Source organism: Bombina bombina, chromosome 3 (assembly GCF_027579735.1).
Source record: "Bombina bombina isolate aBomBom1 chromosome 3, aBomBom1.pri, whole genome shotgun sequence".
In the NCBI taxonomy this organism is placed as follows: domain Eukaryota; kingdom Metazoa; phylum Chordata; class Amphibia; order Anura; family Bombinatoridae; genus Bombina; species Bombina bombina.
This window is the reverse complement of record NC_069501.1, coordinates 76,772,490-76,793,992: the sequence shown is the minus strand read 5'-3', so window position 1 is coordinate 76,793,992 and position 21,503 is coordinate 76,772,490. Positions and strand designations below refer to the sequence as shown.

The 21,503-nt window shown below is 38.5% G+C and overlaps 1 long non-coding RNA gene across 1 annotated transcript in view; it reads right to left on the bottom strand.

Moving 5' to 3' along the window:
• LOC128652889 (uncharacterized) overlaps window positions 1-21,503 on the bottom strand; it is a 41,738-nt gene that overhangs the window by 13,450 nt on the left and 6,785 nt on the right. The window contains exon 2 of the long non-coding RNA XR_008401312.1: window positions 8,125-8,186. This is a non-coding gene — a long non-coding RNA (uncharacterized LOC128652889). The remainder of the gene's footprint in view (window positions 1-8,124; window positions 8,187-21,503) is intronic.

The following is a 21,503-nucleotide window of genomic DNA, read 5'->3' as shown; positions in this document are numbered from 1 at the left end:
AATATACGTAGATATCCACAGTGTGAATAAAGTTCAATGGTGGGCAGCTTTTCTTGGGACCGGTGGTGAATTGGGAAATCTTGGAAGTGAAGACAAAAACAAGAAAGCGCCTCATGGTGTGATAATCAGAAACAAATGTGAAACAATGTAGAGAAAGTAGGTGAACAGGTACTCACAAACAAGGTGGCACTCTTATTACGAGAAGTGCATACGAGCAGGCTGACCTTTATACAGCAGTCAGTGCACTGGAAGGATGAATCTTGTTGATAACAAGCCAAACTGCTGAAAGGACGGATCTTGTTAGTAACAAACCAAACCGCTGGGCCCTCACAGCCGAATACTGCTTTCCTGCAGCAAGCGTATGATAAAAGGTGATATTCCAAGCAGGGAGAAAGGGAGTAAAAAACAATGCTCGTCGGCGCTGCACTGGGAGGAGCGAAAACCAGACAAATGTAATCTATTCTGTAGAGCTCCTGTGTATCGGACCAATACTTCTCAGAAATTCATATATATATGAAAAGAGTCCAAGTGTGGTCTAAGTAAAGTATTTATTTGAGCTATACAACGCGTTTCTCGGCCGTTAAGCTCTTGGCCGTTTCATCAGGTAGTATATAGGTTTAGCCTTTCTTGGGGCTTTAAAAACACTTACACTTAATGTGATTGGACAAGTGTTCCGCCAATCCTGGTGTTACAATATAGCGGATACAAAATATACAAAGCAAAGCGTAACAGTTGATTTGTTAATAGGTAACTAAATTAATAACTATATTAAGACTATATTACGCTCTGAAGCATATGCAATTTGACAATATCAAAAACTTACGCCTAGATTTAGAGTTTAGTCGGTAAAGACCCGCGGTGCTAATGCTCCTTTTTTTTCCAGCGCACCCTTAAGACAACGCTGGTATTTAGAGTTGTCTGAATGGCTGTGTTAGCCTCAGAAAAGGGAGCGTTGAGCATAATTTAGCTCCACTTCAACTCTCCATACCAGCGTTACCTACAATAGCGGTAAGCTGGAAACTCAGGGTTCATGTTAGGGTGTTAGGTGCAGACTTAGAGAGTGTTTCCCCATAGGAAACAATGGGGCTGAGCTGGCTGAAAAAAAAACTAACACCTGCAAAAAAGCAGCGTTCAGCTCCTAACGCAGCCCCATTGTTTCCTATGGGGAAACACTCTCTAAATCTTCACCTAACACCCTAACATGAACCCTGAGTCTAAACACTCCTAATCTTACACTTATTAACCCCTAATCTGCCGCCCCCGCTATCGCTGATACCTGCCTATATTATTAACCCCTAATCTTCCGCTCCGGACACCGAAGCAACCTACATTATCCCCATGAACCCCTAATCTGCTGTCCCTAACATCACCGACACCTATATTATATTTATTACCCCCAAATCTGCCCCCCCCCAACATCGCCGCCACATACCTACACTTATTAACCCATAATCTGCCGACCGGACCATGCCGCCACTATAATAAATGTATTAACCCCTAAACCGCCACACTCCCGCCTCACAAACACTAATCTGCCCTCCATAACATCGCCGCCACCTACCTACTACAACTATTAACCCCTAATCTCCCGCCCCCAACATCGCTGCTACTATAATAAAGTTATTAACCCCTAAACATAAGTCTAACCCTAATCCTTACACCCCCTAACTTAAATATAATTTAAATAAAACAAACTAAATTTACTATAATTAAATAAATAATTCCTATTTAAAACTAAATACTTACCTATAAAATAAACCCTAATATAGCTACAATATAACTAATAGTTACATTGTAGCTATTTTAGGATTTATATTTATTTTACAGGCAACTTTGTATTTATTTTAACTAGGTACAATAGCTATTAAATAGTTAAAAACTATTTAATAGCTACCTAGTTAAAATAATTACAAAATTACCTGTAAAATAAATCCTAACCTAAGTTACAAAAACACCTAACACTACACTATCAATAAATTAATTAAATAAATTACCTACAATTATCTAAACTAAAATACAATTAAATAAACTAAACTATAGTACAAAAAACCCAACACTAAATTACAAAAAATAAAAAAGAATTACAAGAAGTTTAAACTAATTACACCTAATCTAAGCCCCCTAATAAAATAAAAAAGCCCCCCAAAGTAATAAAATGCACTACCCTATCCTAAATTTAAAAAGTAATCAGCTCTTTTACCAGCCCTTAAAAGGGCTTTTTGCGGGGCATTGCCTCAAAGTAATCAGCTCTTTTACCTGTAAATAAAAATACAACCCCCCCAACATTACAACCCACCACCCACATACCCCTACTCTAAAACCCACCCGATCCCCCCTTAAAAAAACCTAACACTACCCCCCCTGAAGATCACCCTACCTGGAGCCATGTTCACCCAGCCAGGCACCAATGGGCCAGAAGTGGACATCCGGAGCGGCAAAAGTCTTCATCCGATCGGGGCAGAAGAGGTCCTCCAAGCGGCAGATGTCTTCATTCAAGCGGCATCTTTAATCTTCAATCAACCGGAATCCATCCAACGCGGAGCCATCCTCTTCGTACGATGATAATGTTATGTGTATGTGATTACATATATATGTGATGTCTGAACCAAAACACAGATATGAAACGATGTTAGTTAAAGGCAGCTAAGTCTAAATTGGAATTCAAACCTGATGGAAAAAGGGTATTCAATTTGTGTATCCAGAATGTCTCATGTTGTATGAGTTTAATAATTCTATTATAATCTGTAGAAGGCAGAATGTAATCTATAGGATAGAATTTGAAGATTTCGTGGTTGCCGTTATGTTTAGTACGGCAGTGTTCTGGGACGCTATGTTTGATGTTTTTCTTTTTGCAATTTTTACAATTCCGCCAATTTTCACCCCAACGTACCCTAGCTTTTCTAGAGGTATGCCCCACATACTGAACCCCACAAACACATTCTAATACATAGACAATGAAACTGGAATTACAGTTGAAGAATTTGGAGATCGGAAAATTTTCTCCAGTGGAAAAAGATGTAAAGGTTTTTTTTTACCAGAAGTAATATGTTTACATGTATTACAACCCCTTCTGCCAAATTTGAAGATTCCTATCTGACTGAGGAATGTAGTAGATCTTTTGTTTTTATTGTGATTGTTAAAGTTTTTATGTTTTACTTTTTTACTGGAAGCTAGCTTACCCCTAAGGGTTGGAGCCCTGGTGTAGACAATCCATGGGTATTTTCCTACTAAAGTCTTGAGAACAGGGTCTTTAAGAATGATATGTCAATGCTTGTTTAGGATATGTCGTATTTGTTTGAAATTGCTGTTGTATTGGGTAATGAACATGGGATTGATAGAACCTGGATAATCTTCACTTTTTATACTATTGTCGTTTTTATTGTTTGTGTTGTTTCTATTTAGAAGTATATTTCTGTCTAAAAGTCTTGCTTTATTTAAACAATGATTTAATAGATCTTTAGGATATCCTTTGTCTAAAAATCTCTCATAAATAATGTGACTCTAGATTCGCCCTAGCTGGGGAGTTATAGATGTAAATCTCCTCAAAAATGCCCATAAACAAATTAGCAAAGCTAGGAGTGAATCTGGTGCCCATGGCCGTACCTTTAATCTGTAAATAAAAAGTACATTTTAGAATGCATAGAATACATGTTACAACACAACTATTTTATGTACTAGGATGCTTTTTATTTACAGATTAAAGGTACGGTCATGGGCACCAGATTCACTCTTAGCTTTGCTAATTTGTTTATGGGCATTTTTGAGGAGATTTACATTTATAACTCGCCAGCTAGGGCGAATCTGGTGTTTTATGGCCGATACAAGAATGATCTTATTTTTATTTGGAAAGGCGAAAGATCTGCTGCCCTGGAATTTGTCTCCTCTCTTAATCAGAATGATCTGGGACTTTCTTTCACGGCCATCACTCATGAAAATTCCATAGATTATTTAGATCTCACACTCAGTTGGGATTGTGAAGGCAATCTTCGTTCTAAAACTTTTTTCAAAAAAGTTGATGGCATCAGCTATCTAAATTATACTAGCAATCATCACAAAAGCTGGCTGGCAAATATACCTTACAGCCAATTCGAACGAATTAGACGCAACTGTACAGACCTTGAGACCTTTGACTCACAGAGCCACATTATTTATGAGAGATTTTTAGACAAAGGATATCCTAAAGATCTATTAAATCATTGTTTAAATAAAGCAAGACTTTTAGACAGAAATATACTTCTAAATAGAAACAACACAAACAATAAAAACGACAAAAAAAATGACAATAGTAAAAAAGTGAAGATTATCCAGGTTCTATCGATCCCATGTTCATTACTCAATACAAAAGCAATTTCAAACAAATATGACATATCCAAAACAAGCATTGGCATATAATTCTTAAAGACCCTGTTCTCAAGACTTTAGTAGGAAAATACCCAAGGATTGTCTACACCAGGGCTCCAACCCTTAGGGGTAAGCTAGCTGCCAGTAAAAAAGTAAAACATAAAAACTTTAACAATCACAAAAAAAACCTTTACATCTTTTTCTACTGGAGAAAATTTTCCGATCTCCAAATTCTTCAACTGTAATTCCAGTTTCATTGTCTATGTATTAGAATGTGTTTGTGGGGTTCAGTATGTGGGGCGTACCTCTAGAAAAGCTAGGGTACATTGGGGTGAACATTGGCGGAATTGTAAAAATTGTAAAAAGAAAAACATCAAACATAGCGTCCCAGAACACTGCCTTACTAAACCGCAACCACAAAATCTTCAAATTCTATCCTATAGATTACATTCCGCCTTCTACAGATTATAATAGAATTATTAAACTAGGACAATGTGAGACATTCTGGATACACAAATAGAATACCCTTTTTCCATCAGGTTTGAATTCCAATTTAGACTTAGCTGCCTTTAACTAACATCGTTTCATATCTGTGTTTTGGTTCAGACATCACAAATATATGTAATCTCATACACATAACATTATCATTCTCTCATCATTTGCTCTCTTATGTCTTTTTTGGTAGGTTAGTTCCTCCTGTCCATTTTTATACCCAATGTTGGTGTTTTTTATATATTCATTACTATTTTGCTAGTATTTTTAATGATATATGCTACCAAGATCAAGTTAAGTCATAGTTATTTTTAGAACTCATTTTTATAACTTTTAAATTATTTTAGAATCATGTATTTTACTCATTGTTGTTCTATTATACTACCAGTGTTTTATATTTTTAAATTTCTATTAGTTCCGCATTTTGGTTGAAAACTTTTTTCTATGTCTCTTTGTTCGGCATAAAAATATACACTACGTTTTTGATATTGTCAAATTGCATATGCTTCAGAGCGTAATATAGTCTTAATATAGTTATTCATTTAGTTACCTATTAACAAATCAACTGTTACGCTTTGCTTTGTATATTTTGTATCCGCTATATTGTAACACCAGGATTGGTGGAACACTCGTCCAATCACATTCCATGTAAGTGTTTTTAAAGCCCCAAGAAAGGCTAAACCTATATACTACCTGATGAAACGGCCAAGAGCTTAACGGCCGAGAAACGCGTTGTATAGCTCAAATAAATACTTTTCTTAGACCACTCTTGGACTCTTTTCATATATATATGAATTTCTGAGAAGTATTGGTCCGATACACAGGAGCTCTACAGATTACATTTGTCTGGTTTTCGCTCCTCCCAGTGCAGCGCCGACAAGCGTTGTTTTTTACTCCCTTTCTCCCTGCTTGGAATATCACCTTTTATCATACGCTTGCTGCAGGAGAGCAGTATTCGGCTGTGAGGGCCCAGCGGTTTGGTTTGTTACTAACAAGATCTGTCCTTTCAGCAGTTTGGCTTGTTATCAACAAGATTCGTCCTTCCAGCGCACTGACTGCTGTATAAAGGTCAGCCTGCTCGTATGCACTTCTCATAATAAGAGTGCCACCTTGTTTGTGAGTACCTGTTTACCTACTTTCTCTACATTGTTTCACATTTGTTTGTGATTACCACACCATGAGGCGCTAGATATAGAAATATAAAATCTCAACAAACCAGAGAGCTTTAGCGAATCAGGCACTTAAAGTTGTGGTATTACTTTTTCAGTAATGAATTACTGTTTTCCTTACATGTTGTCCTGTCTGTTTAATGCTCAACACTGAGGGCCGCAAACAAAAAAACCTTGATGGGCTGGAAGTGGCCCCTAGCTTGAGCAGTGCTGGTCTTTATAGACTTAACCCATTTTTAGAAAAGTTGTGATGAAGTATATTTAGTGGCTATCTTAATATAAAATAAGAACAATAGAAAAATCAAACAGATTCTTAAAATAAAAGTCAACAGTTTAGAAAGTTAATATTTATTATCAAATATTCAAGGTAGTTTCACCACCTCTGCCAGAGGATCATTCTATATATGTACTATCTGGCCTTGATATTACAACTTACAAGGACTTAAACTCACAACCACATAGCAGATCAACTGTACTATTCAAGGTGTTCAGTAAGTAAACACTTTTATGGTTACAGGTTTTCTGCTTAGGTAAATTTTATGTCCAGCTAAAATGTCTTTGGAAACTAGAGCTATATAAAAATATTCTTACAGTACCTTAAGTAACCCTATTCTCAGTATTTCAATTGATTCAGTAAAAGCTCTAATAGTTCATTATTAGCTCCCTTAAGTACAGATAATCCGAGGGGTAATACTTTAGGTTCTCTGTGTGGTGAACAACCCACTTATATCCACCATGAAGAGACCAACAGTGGGTGACTCCAATGTCTATGCAAAAAGCTCCCAGGTAGACATGGGGTCTATGTTTTAAGAATGATGAAAATGCTATGTTGCTACAGGGTATTCTCAAACATTTAAAAAAGAAATATTGCTCCTGAGTTACAAGTTAGTTGAGTAAAGAAAAATTATCTGTGAGTATAAAAAGGAGCTAATCATTCTATTGTTTGCACTGCAAAACTCTGACTGCATTAAACATTGTTTTATATTGTAGAGCTACCATGAAGAAAAAAAAAAATAGGCCGTGGTGCTGCTTTTGTAGCCACATTCAATGAGTTGTGGAAAATGCTCTGCAAAGTGGCCCTCAGAAGACTTCAATAGGGTTCGATACACAGTGTTGCAGTTCTCAAGCCACCTAGTGAATTAATTAAAAATACATTTTAGTAATAAAAGTGTGTTTGAAAGATTAGTGCGCATACGCTATGTGTATATGGAAAGTTATGTTGTTTTAGTTCAAATGAAGGGGGGTTCTGTGTTTTATTGTTTTGATTGAAAAATGTGTTTGGAATGTATTTAAATTTTAACTCACAAAAGATTCCTTTATCAATGCATTTTGATTTAACATAGCAACAATTATTGCTGTTTACCTTGTTATGTAGACAACAATGTATTATTTTTTTTGTTTGTCTTTTCTTTGCTTTTTTTTTGCTTTCATGTAGTGTCCTGAAAATGCTCACGAAAATATAATTTGTATGCATAAATTTAATCAAACAATTACATATTTTAAATTACCTAAAGGTTAGAAATCTTTTTCTAAGTGCGCTGGAATAAAATACATTATAATAATTAGAGCTATGAATCTAATAAAATATACCTACTTTAAAGGGACAGTCTAGGCCAAAATAAACTTTCATGATTCAGATAGAGCATGTCATTTTAAACAATTTTCCAATTTACTTTTATCACCAATTTTGCTTTGTTCTCTTGGTATTCTTAGTTGAAAGCTTAACCTAGGAGGTTCATATGCTAATTTCTTAGACCTTGAAGCCCACCTCTTTCAGATTGCATTTTAACAGTTTTTCACCACTAGAGGGTGTTAGTTCACGTATTTCATATAGATAACACTGTGCTCGTGCACGTGAAGTAATCTGGGAGCAGGCACTGATTGGATAAACTGCAAGTCTGTCAAAAGAACTGAAAAAGGGGCAGTTTGCAGAGGCTTAGATACAAGATAATCACAGAGGTTAAAAGTATATTATTATAACTGTGTTGGTTATGCACAACTGGGAAATGGGTAATAAAGGGATTATCTATCTTTTAAAACAATAAAAATTCTGGTGTAGACTGTCCCTTTAAGTAGAAAACAAAACTTCTAAATAGTGAAAAATCTAGTTTAAATGTATTACCTTGAACCATCCAATCTTGAACTTGCTGCACCCACTTATTTTGCATATTCCTATTCTTGGATCTAGGGAAACATCACATGTGCAATTGTTAGAAATTGGAATTGCATGCACACTAGTCCTCAAAACTCTCAGCAGCCATCTTTGTGATTCCTAATGATCACATGAGCAGATAATTTGTGACATCTGAATCTAGCGCTGGGGTGATGATGCACTGACAGACACCATACAATTCTGAAGAGATTTGCACAAGTGTGGGTCACAAACAATTAAAACTGCGCATGCGGGCCGCCATGATTGTTCTACCCAGGTAGAACAACCTTATACACTGTGCTTAGTGAGGAGACCAACGGGTTTGGCAGCAATAAGAATTTTGTCAGTAAAATACAGGTATACAAAACATTTGCTAATACATGTTACTCGCATAATATGTGTTTTATACAATGTTTTTATTTGTTTGTTTTTTTTAGGGGGGGGGGGGTTCTTACCCATTAATGTATTTAGGGCCAGATTACAAGTGGAGAGCTCAATATCGCTTTCATAAAATCGATATTTGTGCTCCACTTTGTAATACCAGTGCACGCTATGGGATGCTCGTTCTGATGCCGTCAGAGACTACGTAGCACAGCAAATATAAATATTTAACTAATGGAAGACTCAAAATTGCATATTTATAAGGAATGTAACAAAGCATGCAAAAAAGCAATCAAATGATCCAAAATTGAAAATGAAAAATTAATTGCAAAGGATTCTAAATCTAACCCTAAAAGATTATTTAAAGTGATGGTAAAGTCATCTGTTGTGCAATACATAATCCTTTTTCTTTTACCATAACTAGCACATCGATGTGCTTATATAAATAAAAAACCCTTTATTCACGCTGTAATGCCGATTTTATTTCCCTCTCCGCACAGTGTTTCAAACAGCCTCTCTATATTTTTTCACCGGTGCAGCTTTGATTGACAACGCTTTTAGCCAATCATCCGCTCACCATGCGCCCTATGTGAAATATGTACCGCATGCTCCCGACATTTACACCAAGTCTTTGCTACTTACTGCGCATGCGCACTTCTTAGGCTAACTGCGCTTTGCTATATGACACTACGCACCGATCGGCTAAAACCAGGAGCTGAGTATTCTCATAGAGCAATGCGCAGTTAGCGTAAGAAGTGCGCATGCGCAGTAAGTAGCAAAGACTTGGTGTAAATGTCGGGAGCGTGCGGTACATATTTCACATAGGGCGCATGGTGAGCTGATGATTGGCTAAAAGCGTTGTCAATCAAAGCTGCACCGGTGAAAAAATATAGAGAGGCTGTTTGAAACACTGTACGGAGAGGGAAATAAAATCGGCATTACAGCGTGAATAAAGGGTTTTTTATTTATATAAGCACATCGATGTGCTAGTTATGGTAAAAGAAAAAGGATTATGTATTGCACAACAGATGACTTTACCATCACTTTAACCCCTTAATGACCGCAGCACTTTTCCATTTTCTGTCCGTTTGGGACCACGGCTATTTTTACATTTCTGTGGTGTTTGTGTTTAGCTGTAATTTTCCTCTTATTCATTTACTGTACCCACACATATTATATACCGTTTTTCTCGCCATTAAATGGACTTTCTAAAGATACCATTATTTTCATCATATCTTATAATTTACTATAAAAAATTTTATAAAATATGAGGAAAAAAATTGAAAAAAACACACTTTTTCTAACTTTGACCCTCAAAATCTCCTACACTTCAACAACTACCAAAAAACTCCCATGCTAAATAGTTTCTAAATTTTGTCCTGAGTTTAGAAATACTCAATGTTTACATGTTCTTTGCTTTTTTTGCAAGTTATAGGGCAATAAGTACAAGTAGCACTTTGCTATTTCCAAATTTTTTTAAAAAAAATTAGCGATAGTTACATTGGAACACTGATATCTGTCAGGAATCCCTGATTAACCCTTCACATATATATATTTTTTAAAAGAACACAACCTAAGGTATTAAACATGAGGTATTTTGACTCTTTCCATGCAACTATTTTACCACCAATCTATGCCAAAGTTTGAAAAAAAAAAAAAGTGGTGATTTTTTGACAAAATAGCAATTCAAGAATACATTTACTGAGAACGTTAAGGGTTACTGCCAAATAACACCCCAATATGTCTTCATCAGCATCTCCTGAGTACAGTGATACCACCCATGTGTAGGTCTGTTGGGTTCTCTGGGGGCTAAAAGGCCTTATTTTTAGGGGGGCATTCCAGTTTTTTAACTTGGAATTTTCACATCTGTCATCATGCACCCATGTCCTATTTGGGACATTTCTGAAGCCGGACAATGCAAATTACCCCCATCAAACCATATATTTTTAAAAAGTAGACACCCTAGGGCAGGGGTGTCCAAACGTTGCTCTCCAGAGGTTTTGGAACTACATTTCCCATGATGCTCAGCTAGATAAAATGCTGGCTGAGCATCATCGGAAATGTAGTTCCAAAACCTCTGGAGAGCAAAGTTTGGACACCCCTGCCCTAGGGTATTTCAAATGCTGGTATTTTAACACTTTGCATGCACTAATTCAACCACCAGTCTTTGTCAAACTTTTGGGTAGTCATTTTGGTGTGTTATTTTTCACACGCATTGTACTTTAGGCATGGATTCTCAGTTCCTGTTATGTGTTACTGCCAAAAAAACCCTCAATATGTATTCAACAACATCTCCTGAGTACAGTGATACCACCCATGTATAGGTCTGTTGGGTTCTCTGGGGGCTAAAAGGCCTTATTTTTAGGGGGCGCATTCCAGTTTTTCAACTTGGAATTTTCATATCTGTCATCATGCACCCATGTCCTATTTGGGACATTTCTGAAGCCGGCCAATGTAAATTACCCCCATCAAACCATATATTTTTGAAAAGTAGACACCCTAGGGTATTTAAAATGCTGTTATTTTAACACTTTCCATGCACTATTTCAACCACTAGTCTTTGTCAAACTTTTGGGTAGTCATTTTTTTGGTGTTATTTTTCACACACATTGTACTTTAGGCATATATTCTCAGTCCCTGTTATGTGTTACTGCCAGAAAACACCTCAATATGTATTCAACAACATCTCCTGAGCACAGTGATACCACCCATGTATAGGTGTGTTGGGTTTTCTGGGGGCTAAAAGGCCTTAATTTTAGGGGGCGCATTCCAGTTTTTCAACTTGGAATTTTCACATCCCATGCACCCATGTCCTATGTAGGACATTTCTGAAGCCGGCCAATGTAATTTACCCCCATCAAACCATATATTTTTGAAAAGTAGACACCCTAGGGTATTTCAAATGCTGGTATTTTAACACTTTCCATGCACTAATTCAACCACCAGTCTTTGTCAAACTATTGGGCAGTCATTTTGTGTGTGTTATTTTTCACACACATTGTACTTTAGACATGAATTCTCAGCTCCTGTTATGTGTTACTGCCAAAGAAGACCCCAATATGTGTTCACCAACATCTCCTGAGTACAGTGATACTACCTATGCATAAGTTTCTTGGCTTGTTCGGGGGGTGTAATGCCAAATGTCCAACATGCGTTTGTGATTTTCTTTTCACATTTAACATATTTTCTTTGCCTATTGTCTTTTTGGGGGTATTTTAACATACCCCAATTTATTTGTTTCCATGAATGTGCATATTTTTGAAATGTTGACACCCCAAGGTATTGTATATGGTGTGCTTTGATACATTTGAAGTAACTGTTTTAGCCAAAAAAATTGGAGAAAGTGTATGGTGGCATTTTTTAAATTTTCATTTTTACACACACATTGCTTTTTGACTATGATTTAGGAGAGACTGTTGTAAGTTAGTGCAAAAAAATACTTCAGGTTGTTTTCTGCTAGGCACCCTGAGTACACCTATGTCCCCCATGCATAGGTTTGCCAGGATTTTGGGAAGGTTATGTTACAATTTTATGACTTGTGATTTTAGTTATTAAGTGAGAGTATTTCTTCTGATAGGCCTATCTTTAGTTTGGGGCCTATTGTAAACCCCACTTTTATTTATTGCCATGAACGTGTATATTTTTGAAATGTTGACACCCCAAGGTATTGTATATGGTGTGCTTTGATGCCTTTGAAGCAACCGTTTTAGCCAAAAAAATTGGAGAAAGTGTATGGTGGCAATTTTTCAATTTTCATTTTTACACACACATTGCTTTTTGACTATGATTTTTTGACAAAATAGCAATTCAAGAATACATTTACTGAGAACGTTAAGGGTTACTGCCAAATAACACCCCAATATGTCTTCAGCAGCATCTCCTGAGTACAGTGATACCACCCATGTGTAGGTCTGTTGGGTTCTCTGGGGGCTAAAAGGCCTTATTTTTAGGGGGGCATTCCAGTTTTTTAACTTGGAATTTTCACATCTGTCATCATGCACCCATGTCCTATTTGGGACATTTCTGAAGCCGGACAATGCAAATTACCCCCATCAAACCATATATTTTTAAAAAGTAGACACCCTAGGGCAGGGGTGTCCAAACGTTGCTCTCCAGAGGTTTTGGAACTACATTTCCCATGATGCTCAGCTAGATAAAATGCTGGCTGAGCATCATCGGAAATGTAGTTCCAAAACCTCTGGAGAGCAAAGTTTGGACACCCCTGCCCTAGGGTATTTCAAATGCTGGTATTTTAACACTTTGCATGCACTAATTCAACCACCAGTCTTTGTCAAACTTTTGGGTAGTCATTTTGGTGTGTTATTTTTCACACGCATTGTACTTTAGGCATGGATTCTCAGTTCCTGTTATATGTTACTGACCAAAAACACCTCAATATGTGTTCAAAAACATCTTCTGAGTACAGTGATACCACCCATGTATAGGTGTGTCGGGTTCTCTGGGGGCTAAAAGGCCTTAATTTTAGGGGGCGCATTCCAGTTTTTCAACTTGGAATTTTCACATCTGTCATCATGCACCCATGTCCTATTTGGGACATTTCTGAAGCCGGCCAATGTAAATTACCCCCATCAAACCATATATTTTTGAAAAATAGACACCCTAGGGTATTTCAAATGCTGGTATTTTAACACTTTCCATGCACTAATTCAACCACAAGTCTTTGTCAAACTTTTAGGTAGTCATCACAAACGCATGTTGGACACATTGCTTTTTGACTATGATTTAGGAGAGACTGTTGTAAGTTAGTGCAAAAAAAATACTACAGGTTGTTTTCTGCAAGGCACCTTGAGAACACCTATGTCCCCCATGCATAGGTTTGACAGGGGTTTTTGTAAAAAAAAAAAAAGAACAGCCCCATTTTAGAAAAAAATATATATTAGTGAAATGTAAAAATCTGGCACATTAAAAGTAAAAAAATAACAACAAAAAATTTAACAGTAAACATAAAAAAAAATAACAGCAAATGTATTTATTTTTTAAAAATAGACCATTGTATGGTACCGCTTGAAGCAGTTCCCAATGCAGAGTCCAGGCTGTCCAGGGCAATCAGAACAGTGATATACAGTGTCCCTTCTCTGCCCCCTCTTGGTACAGACTCTGCATTTTTTTTGTGGTCTCTGCTTTGCGGCAGTAGGGGGGATTTTAAAAATAAAATGAGTAGCCCCAACTCTGCTCTCTCCCATCACCGCCCGGGGAGCAGGTGCATCATGGTACAAAATCCCCAAAATGATCTGGAGCTGAAATTGTAAAAAAGTCTGTTTCATTCCGGGGTTTGCTTTTTTGAACAACAAAAAAGTGTTGTAGGTTGCAATCTGCATTAGGTAAATTGCAACCTTTTTGTACCAGGCCCTTGTCTTCCGCATAATTAGGTAGGGCTGCAGCAGCTGATCTGCCAGATCAACCCCACCCATATGCCGGTTATAAGACTTGATGCACACTGGCTTCCTTATGATCTCAGCTCTGCCACGTACAGAGACCGCCACTGTCCTCTCTGTGTGGATGGTGGTAAGAAGGTATACACCCTTCTTGTCTCTGTACTTAAATGCCAACAGCTCCTCTTGGCGCAGAGCTGACGTCTCCCCCCTTTGCAGCCGGGTGCGTACAAGTTGTCCTGGGAAACCTGTGTGGTTCTTTTTAATAGTACCGCAAGCTACTGTATCAAAGCAATACAGTAGCTTGAACAAAAGGACACTTGTATAAAAATTGTCTAAGTACAAGTGATACCCTTTGTTCATTAGGGGTAATATCAGGTCCCAGACAATCTTGCCAGTGGTTCCCATATGTTCTGGGCAACCTGGAGGGTCAAGGTGGCTATCCTTTCCCTCATACACCCGGAAGGCCTGAGTATACCCAGTCTCGCTCTCACAGAGCTTATACACCTTTACCCCATACCTGGAGCGCTTGGAAGGAATATACTGCTTGAATCCCAGCCTTCCCTTATACTTCATCAGGGATTCATCAACGCATATATTCCTTCCAGGTGTATAAGCCTCTGCAAACCTGGCAGAAAAGTGGGTAATCAGGGGGCGGATTTTATACAGCCTGTCAAATTGGGGATGCTCCCTAGGGGAGCACAGGCTGTTGTCGCTGAAGTGCATGAAATGAAGAATCATTTCATACCTCTGCCTCGACATACTCTGGGAGAAAATGGGGGTAGAGCAGATGGGGCTACTGCTCCAGTAGGAGCGAACGGAGGGTTTCTTTATGATGCCCATCAGCATAGTCAATGCCAAGAATTTTTTAAATTCTGGCACATTGATGGGGGCCAATTGCTGCTTTGCCAAATATGTTTCAGGCTTTGCAGCATGGTACTGATGGGCATATAAATTAGTTTGGGCGACAATGTTCCCCAATACATCATCACCCAGAAACACCTCCAGAAACTGTTGGGGGCTAAAACCTGCCACATCTATATTTATGCCAGCATTTGCTGTGAAGGGTGGGATATCTGGCCTCTGGAGATGAGGCGTTACCCACTCTTCAGCGGCAATGGCAGCAACACGCCTCCTTCTAGCAGGGGGGCTGGCAGGGGGGCTAGCAGGGGGGCTGGCAGGGGGGCTAGCAGCCACAGATACATCACTATCAGTTGAGACTGCATCTAATGATGTGTCTGAGCATATGGCAGGGTCAAAATTGGGGTCTGAGTCAGACATAGAGGCATCTGACTCTGACGCAAGGATGGCATATGCCTCCTCAGCACTATATGTTTTCTTTGACATTATTGTATCCGTCACAAAAAAACAAAATTAATTAATTAACTAAATGGCCTTTGGTTTTTTTTAAAAAAAAGTACAGCTATGCTAATGCCAGTGATTTATAGCGATCACTGGCAAGCTAGGGGTTAAATACTCTTTAAATTAAATTAAATTAGCTAAATGGCTCTGAAAGGAGCCTTTGGGTTTTTAAAAAATTACAACAACAAAAATTAACCCCTACAAAAATGCACAGACAGCAAAAAAGTACAGCTATGCTAATGCCAGTGATTTATAGCGATCACTGGCAAGCTAGGGGTTAAATACTCTTTAAATTAAATTAAATTAGCTAAATGGCTCTGAAAGGAGCCTTTGGGTTTTTAAAAAATTACAACAACAAAAATTAAGCCCTAAAAAAATGCACAGACAGCAAAAAAGTACAGCTATGCTAATGCCAGTGATTTATAGCGATCACTGGCAAGCTAGGGGTTAAATACTCTTTAAATTAAATTAAATTAGCTAAATGGCTCTGAAAGGAGCCTTTAGGTTTTTTAAAAATTACAACAACAAAAATTAACCCCTAAAAAAATGCACAGACAACAAAAAAGTACAGCTATGCTAATGCCTGTGATTTATAGCGATCACTGGCAAGCTAGGGGTTAAATACTATTTAAATTAAATTATGGCCTAGATTTGGAGTTCGGCGGTAGCCGTCAAAACCAGCGTTAGAGGCTCCTAACGCTGGTTTTGGCCGCCCGCTGGTATTTGGAGTCAGTGATTAAAGGGTCTAACGCTCACTTTTCAGCCGCGACTTTTCCATACCGCAGATCCCCCTACGCCATTTGCGTATCCTATCTTTTCAATGGGATCTTTCTAACGCCGGTATTTAGAGTCGTTTCTGAAGTGAGCGTTAGAGCTCTAACGACAAAATTCCAGCCGCCTGAAAATAGCAGGAGTTAAAGGGACATTCCACCCACATTTTTTCTTTTATGATTTAGAAAGAGAATGCAATTTTAAACATCTTTCTAATTTACTTATATTATCTAATTTGTTTTATTCTCTTGATATCCTTTGATGGAAAGCATATCTAGATATGCTCACTAGCTGCTGATTGGTTGCTGCACATAGAAGCCTTGTGTGATTGGCTCACCATGTGCATTGCTTTTTCTTCAACTAAGGATATCTAAAAAATGAAGCAAAATAAATAATGGAAGTAAATTGTAATGTTGTTTAAATTTCTATTCTCTATCTGAATCATGAAAGAAAGATTTTGGGTTTAGTGGCCCTTTAAGAGCTTTCTGGCTAACGCCGGTTCATAAAGCTCTTAACTACTGTACCCTAAAGTACACTAACACCCATAAACTACCTATGTACCCCTAAACCGAGGTCCCCCCACATCGCCGCCACTCGATTAAAATTTTTAACCCCTAATCTGCCGACCGCCACCTACGTTATACTTATGTACCCCTAATCTGCTGCCCACAACACCGCCGACCCCTGTATTATATTTATTAACCCCTAACCTGCCCCCCACAACGTCGCCGCCAGCTACTTAAAATAATTAACCCCTAATCTTCCGACCGCAAAGTGCCGCCACCTACGTTATCCTTATGTACCCCTAATCTGCTGCCCCTAACACCGCCGACCCCTATATTATATTTATTAACCCCTAATCTGCCCCCTCAACGTCGCCGACACCTGCCTACACTTATTAACCCCTAATCTGCCGAGCGGACCTGAGCGCTACTATAATAAAGTTATTAACCCCTAACCCGCCTCACTAACCCTATCATAAATAGTATTAACCCCTAATCTGCCCTCCCTAACATCGCCGACACCTACCTTCAATTATTAACCCCTAATCTGACGACCGGAGCTCACCGCTATTCTAATAAATTGATTAACCCCTAAAGCTAAGTCTAACCCTAACACTAACACCCCCCTAACTTAAATATAATTTACATCTAACGAAATTAATTAACTCTTATTAAATAAATGATTCCTATTTAAAGCTAAATACTTACCTGTAAAATAAATCCTAATATAGCTACAATATAAATTATAATTATATTATAGCTATTTTAGGATTAATATTTATTTTACAGGCAACTTGGTATTTATTTTAACTAGGTACAATAGCTATTAAATAGCTAAGAACTATTTAATAGCTACCTAGTTAAAATAATAACAAATTTACCTGTAAAATAAATCCTAACCTAAGATATAATTAAACCTAACACTACCCTATCAATAAAATAATTAAATAAACTACCTACAATTACCTACAATTAACCTAACACTACACTATCAATAAATTAATTAAACACAATTGCTACAAATACATACAATTAAATAAACTAGCTAAAGTACAAAAAATAAAAAAGAACTAAGTTACAAAAAATAAAAAAATATTTACAAACATAAGAAAAATATTACAACAATTTTAAACTAATTACACCTACTCTAAGCCCCCTAATAAAATAACAAAGCCCCCCAAAATAAAAAATTCCCTACCCTATTCTAAATTAAAAAAGTTACAAGCTCTTTTACCTTACCAGCCCTGAACAGGGCCCTTTGCGGGGCATGCCCCAAGAATTTCAGCTCTTTTGCCTGTAAAAGAATAAATACAATACCCCCCCCCCAACATTACAACCCACCACCCACATACCCCTAATCTAACCCAAACCCCCCTTAAATAAACCTAACACTAAGCCCCTGAAGATCTTCCTACCTTGTCTTCACCATACCAGGTTCACCGATCCGTCCTGGCTCCAAGATCTTCATCCAACCCAAGCGGGGGTTGGCGATCCATCATCCGGTGCTGAAGAGGTCCAGAAGAGGCTCCAAAGTCTTCCTCCTATCCGGCAAGAAGAGGACATCCGGACCGGCAAACATCTTCTCCAAGCGGCATCTTCGATCTTCTTCCATCCGGTGCGGAGCGGGTCCATCTTGAAGCAGGCGACGCGGATCCATCCTCTTCTTCCGTTGTCTCCCGACTAATGACGGTTCCTTTAAGGGACGTCATCCAAGATGGCGTCCCTCGAATTCCGATTGGCTGATAGGATTCTATCAGCCAATCGGAATTAAGGTAGGAATTTTCTGATTGGCTGATGGAATCAGCCAATCAGAATCAAGTTCAATCCGATTGGCTGATCCAATCAGCCAATCAGATTGAGCTCGCATTCTATTGGCTGTTCCGATCAGCCAATAGAATGCGAGCTCAATCTGATTGGCTGATTGGATCAGCCAATCGGATTGAACTTGATTCTGATTGGCTGATTCCATCAGCCAATCAGAAAATTCCTACCTTAATTCCGATTGGCTGATAGAATCCTATCAGCCAATCGGAATTCGAGGGACGCCATCTTGGATGACGTCCCTTAAAGGAACCATCATTAGTCGGGAGACAACGGAAGAAGAGGATGGATCCGCGTCGCCTGCTTCAAGATGGACTCGCTCCGCACCGGATGGAAGAAGATCGAAGATGCCGCTTGGAGAAGATGTTTGCCGGTCCGGATGTCCTCTTCTTGCTGGATAGGAGGAAGACTTTCGAGCCTCTTCTGGACCTCTTCAGCACCGGATGATGGATCGCCAACCCCCGCTTGGGTTGGATGAAGATGTTGGAGCCAGGACGGATCGGTGAACCTGGTATGGTGAAGACAAGGTAGGAAGATCTTCAGGGGCTTAGTGTTAGGTTTATTTAAGGGGGGTTTGGGTTAGATTAGAGGTATGTGGGTGGTGGGTTGTAATGTTGGGGGGGGGGTATTGTATTTATTCTTTTACAGGCAAAAGAGCTGAAATTCTTGGGGCATGCCCCGCAAAGGGCCCTGTTCAGGGCTGGTAAGGTAAAAGAGCTTGTAACTTTTTTAATTTAGAATAGGGTAGGGAATTTTTTATTTTGGGGGGCTTTGTTATTTTATTAGGGGGCTTAGAGTAGGTGTAATTAGTTTAAAATTGTTGTAATATTTTTCTTATGTTTGTAAATATTTTTTTATTTTTTGTAACTTAGTTCTTTTTTATTTTTTGTACTTTAGCTAGTTTATTTAATTGTATTTATTTGTAGCAATTGTGTTTAATTAATTTATTGATAGTGTAGTGTTAGGTTAATTGTAGGTAATTGTAGGTAGTTTATTTAATTATTTTATTGATAGGGTAGTGTTAGGTTTAATTATATCTTAGGTTAGGATTTATTTTACAGGTAAATTTGTTATTATTTTAACTAGGTAGCTATTAAATAGTTCTTAACTATTTAATAGCTATTGTACCTAGTTAAAATAAATACCAAGTTGCCTGTAAAATAAATATTAATCCTAAAATAGTTATAATATAATTATAATTTATATTGTAGCTATATTAGGATTTATTTTACAGGTAAGTATTTAGCTTTAAATAGGAATCATTTATTTAATAAGAGTTAATTAATTTCGTTAGATGTAAATTATATTTAAGTTAGGGGGGTGTTAGTGTTAGGGTTAGACTTAGCTTTAGGGGTTAATCAATTTATTAGAATAGCGGTGAGCTCCGGTCGTCAGATTAGGGGTTAATAATTGAAGGTAGGTGTCGGCGATGTTAGGGAGGGCAGATTAGGGGTTAATACTATTTATGATAGGGTTAGTGAGGCGGGTTAGGGGTTAATAACTTTATTATAGTAGCGCTCAGGTCCGCTCGGCAGATTAGGGGTTAATAAGTGTAGGCAGGTGTCGGCGACGTTGAGGGGGGCAGATTAGGGGTTAATAAATATAATATAGGGGTCGGCGATGTTAGGGCAGTAGATTAGGGGTACATAGGGATAACGTAGGTTGCGGCGGTTTACGGAGCGGCAGATTAGGGGTTAAAAAAAATATGCAGGTGTCAGCGATAGCGCGGGCAGCAGATTAGGGGTTAATAAGTGTAAGGTTAGGGGTGTTTAGACTCGGGGTACATGTTAGAGTGTTAGGTGCAGACGTAGGAAGTGTTTCCCCATAGGAAACAATGGGGCTGCGTTAGGAGCTGAACGCTGCTTTTTTGCAGGTGTTAGGTTTTTTTTCAGCTCAAACAGTCCCATTGTTTCCTATGGGGGAATCGTGCACGAGCACGTTTTTGAGGCTGGCCGCGTCCGTAAGCACCGCTGGTATCGAGAGTTGCATTTGCGGTGAAAATGCTCTACGCTCCTTTTTTGGAGCCTAACGCAGCATTTGTTTGAACTCTCGATACCAGAGTTAATTTTATGGTGCGGCCAGAAAAAAGCCCGCGGAGCGTTAACAGCCCTTTTACCGCCAAACTCCAAATCTAGGCCTATATTAGCTAAATGGCTCTGAAAGGAGCGTTTGGGTTTTTAAAAAATTACAACAACAAAAATTAACCCCTAAAAAATGCACAGACAGCAAAAAAGTACAGCTATGCTAATGCAAGTGATGTATAGCGATCACTGGCAAGCTAGGGGTTAAATAGTCTTTAAATTAAATTAAATTAGCTAAATGGCTCTGAAAGGAGCCTTTGGGTTTTTTAAAAAAAATACAACAACAAAAATTAACCCCTAAAAAAATGCACAGACAGCAAAAAAAGTGCAGCTGTGCTACTGCCAGTGATTTATAGTGATCACTGGCAAGCTAGGGGTTAATGGCTCTGAAAAGAGCCTTTGGATTTTAAATTTTTTAACAAATAAAAGAAATAAATCTCTCTCTGCTAAAATACAGGTCTCTCTCTCTCTCCAACAAAATCACAAGTAAGGAGAGGGAGGGAGATCCACACTGATCAGAGTCAATATTTACAAATATTGACCTGATCAGACAAATGGGAGATTTTATTATTATTTATTTTTTTTGTGGGAAGGCTCAGATTGGGTGACCCTAGCTTGCCCCTATGATGAGGCAGGCTAGGGACACCCCCAGAGGCCCCATGCTGCACTGGGCATCGCCATTTTGGAAGCCTCATGGGGGAGGGGGGGGCTATATAGGGGCTTTTTTATTTTATTACCGTTTTTTTTTTAACACATTTTTTATTTTTTTATATACTAACTAAGTGCCTCGACCCACCGAGGCACTTAGCACACTAGCAGAGCATCGGAAGCGTGTCCGATCGCTTCCGATGCTCTGCTGCACTGCCGGGCTCCACTTGGAGCAAAACCGCAAGTAATCACTCAAGGGGGAGTGATCAATCCGGTCCCGGCACTCTGGAACAGTACTGCAGGGATGCCTGGACATCGAGGCATCTCTGCGGTACTGTAATAGTGTCTGGAAGCGATCTTGATCACTTCCAGCACTCACTTTAGTCGAG